This window comes from Crocuta crocuta, unplaced genomic scaffold (genome assembly GCF_008692635.1).
Source record: "Crocuta crocuta isolate KB4526 unplaced genomic scaffold, BGI_CrCroc_1.0 scaffold20, whole genome shotgun sequence".
Lineage (NCBI taxonomy): Eukaryota > Metazoa > Chordata > Mammalia > Carnivora > Hyaenidae > Crocuta > Crocuta crocuta.
Window position 1 is genome coordinate 1,305,251 of NW_027527932.1, and position 3,245 is coordinate 1,308,495.

Here is a 3,245-nt window from a genome sequence, read left to right on the forward strand (position 1 = left end):
GCAGGGGCAAAGGGAGGAAAATACCCGAACTCCCCGCTTCCCGGAGCCCAGGGCCGCGGAGCCCGCGCCTCCTCACACCCGCCCCACGTCCTGTGTCCCGTCTCTAAGGCTCCGGGGCGGCCTCGGTGGGTCCTTTCCACCTCCTTCCTCCCCGCTTCCCTTCTTGGGAGGAGGTCCATCTGCTCATTCATTTTACAAATAGTTTATTGTCAAGCTGGTTTCCACATAACACCCAGTGCNTCCCCTACCTGCTGGGCTCTACCCCGGGCTCCCCCCTCCCCTTCACAGCAAACCGCACACCAAGGCCTCACCTTTCTCTCCCCAAACCCACCCGCTTCCCCCGGGCGCCGTCTGCCCGCGTCTGGTTTCGGGGTCGCCTCTCGCTACAGGGCCCCCAACAGGCTTCTCCTGGCCCCGCCTCTGCCACACCGCGGTCAGGGGCTCATTTCCAGGGATGTCACTCCCTCGTCCAAACGGGTGCCCCCCCGCCCCCCCGTCTTCAGCCCTGGCCCCCGGCTGTGCTCACGGGCCCAGCTCATCTCCGGCCGGGCTTCGATCCTGCTCCAGCCCGGGCGCCCCCGGAAAACGTGTTTGTTTCCGGGAATGGGCCACACATTCTCTTCCTGCCTCCAGGGCTCAACTCCGTCCGTGCTATTTCCTCTGCCTGGAACCCACCTCCCTCTCTCCTTCTGGGTACGCAGTGTCCTTTCTAGCGTCAGTCACATGTCACCTCCCCTGGGCAGGCTTCCCGGGGCCGGGGGTCCCGGGCGGGACTCTCTCTCTGAGGCCTGCACGCTCGCCCCCCTCCCCGGAAGGGCCGTTACCACGTCGCGCTGCTGGCATCATTCTCCCGTTTCCATCCGTGTCTATGTTGTCAATTTTGTGGTTGCAGGAGAAGGTCCCCCCTCGATCACAACTGCATCTGCAGCGACTGTCACTGTACCGGGCACAGAGTAATACTCACCGAAGAAACACTGACTGAAGGCATGAGGGGGCGAGGGAATAAAGAAATGCAGGCAGTTAAAATCCTCTGAGCTTCTCTCTTTTCCTGCGAGTTCCGGCACCTTCTCAGGACAGTCTGACCGCTGGGCTTCTCTCCCGCCCTGAGAGGCGGAGGGAATCACAGTTAGAGCAAGGCCCCCAGCCACCCCCCCCAGCTCTGGCCCGATTACCCTGGCCTTGGTCCTTGGATCACTGGCCACGGTAAACTGGCTGAGCGTTCAGCAAAGGTCAGCCCCTCTCCTGGGGACTCTCGGCCGCCCGCACTTACTCAAGGACATCACTGCGTCATCTCTCTCCTGCGTCATCCCAGTTGTCCTCCCAACAGACCTCATCCACCAGCATAAAATGCTATCTTCCCTTTTTATATTAACAACAACGCTCTCTTGTCCCTCTGGCCTCCCTGATGCTGCCCAGTCTCCCTCCTCGTTGGCTGACTATACACGCTCCCTCCAACTGCCCTCCTCCCCTCCTCCCTGGGGCTTCCTCCACCGGCCTTCGCCCGGGACTCCACTGTCAGAACCGGCCAGGTCACCAACGCGCTCCACCCCACTGGTGTATCGCTCAGCGCTCAGTCCAGGCCTCCTCGCACCCGGCCTGTCCGTGGCACCTTCCTGGGGGTCTCCTCTCCCAGGCAGTGCTTTCTTCTCTTGGGTTCCAGGCCGCTTCTGCCCCAGTTTCTTTTCACGCTGTCAGCTCTGAATGCGCGTGTCTTTCCACACTCGCTCCCTGAGTGACCTCACCTCGTCTCCTGGTCTCGGCTGCCTCCCATACTGGCGGTTTCCGCCTCCGTCTCCTTTGGACATGTTGCTGGAACTCCAGATTCAGCTGCCTGCTGCACACCTCCACCTGGAAGTCTGTTAGGCATTTCACATTTCCCTGCCTGAGACTCCGCCCCTGCCTCTTCCCCACCGGACTTTAATGGCAACCTCATCCTTCCGAACGGCCAGGCCAAAAGGCCTTGGGCACATTCTTGGCTTTCCCCATCTGGCCCCCAACAACTCTGACCTCCCCTCCCCCTCACTCCACTCCAGTCACCATGTTCTGAAACCATGCCGGGTATTCCCCACCTCCAGGTCCCTTCCCAGAGAGCCACATGGCTCCTTCCGTCCCCTGATCTTTCCCCTGATCTTTCCGTAACAGGTTCTCAGTGAGTGTGGTTGGCTGAGACCCTGAAGATATTTATGTCTTAATCCCTGGAATGTGTGAACTTTATAAAGCCAAAGGGACTCCACAGATGTGATTCTATTAAGGGTTTGGAGAGGGAAAGATTATCCTGGATTATCTGGGTGGGCCCTAAATGTAATCAGAAGTGTCCTCCTAAGAGGGAGGCACAGGGAGATTTGACGTGAAGGCAGTGTGACCACTGAAGCAAGTTGCTGCACTGCTGGCCGTGAAGATGGAGGAAGGAGCTACGATCGAAGGTTGCAAGAAGTTCAGCTGCAGAAGCCGGAAGGAGCAAGATGAGGGATTCTCCTCCGGAGCCGCGGAAGGGACTGTAGCCCTCTTCACCTTGATTTTGTCCCAGTAAAACTGATTCTGGACTTAAGAACTGTAAGAGCACAAATGTGTGTTGTTTTAACCAACCCAGTTCATGGTAGTTTGTTACAGGAGCACTAAGAAACTATACAGTGAGGTCTTCTCTGACCATCTTCTCTGAAATCGCATCCCTTCGCCCAACCCATCCTCCCTTCCTTTCTCTGTAAGTTACATGTAATATACTGTAAACTTCACTAGTTTATAGTTCACTCCACCTGCCCCGCCTCCACACTTAAACACCAGGGATATTAGGCTGTTTTGTTTCCTACTGTACCCCAGGGATGAGAACACCACCGATCAGCGGTGGATGTGCAGTCCTTCTCTCCGGGGCTTTCTCCTATATGTCTGGCTACGTTCCTATCCTTTAACGCTGGCTCCTTTTCCTCCATTCAAAGTGCAAATCATTTGCAAATCCAAGTGCCTAAGGAGGCTGGCAGATAATGTAGATGAGGCCAGAGCTGCGGGCTGGCTGTGCAGCTGGCGTGCCAGGGAAGTGGCGGGCTGCGTGCCAGGGTCTCTCAGGAAGCGGGAGTGCTTGGCCTGCTCAAAGGAGCTGGCCACCACTTCACCCCAGCCTTGGCAGACTTTCCCCAGATGAAATGTGGGCCCAAAGATGCCATTTCCCAATTTTCCAAAATTCTTATCTGAAATCTCCCACATTGTAAATGCTTACTGTATCAAAAAAAAAAAAAAAAAGCCCCATTTTG

General features: G+C 56.8%; 1 protein-coding gene across 1 annotated transcript in view; it reads right to left on the reverse strand.

The window, feature by feature from the left end:
• Positions 1-3,245, reverse strand: part of ADHFE1 (alcohol dehydrogenase iron containing 1) — a 30,626-nt gene that overhangs the window by 24,986 nt on the left and 2,395 nt on the right.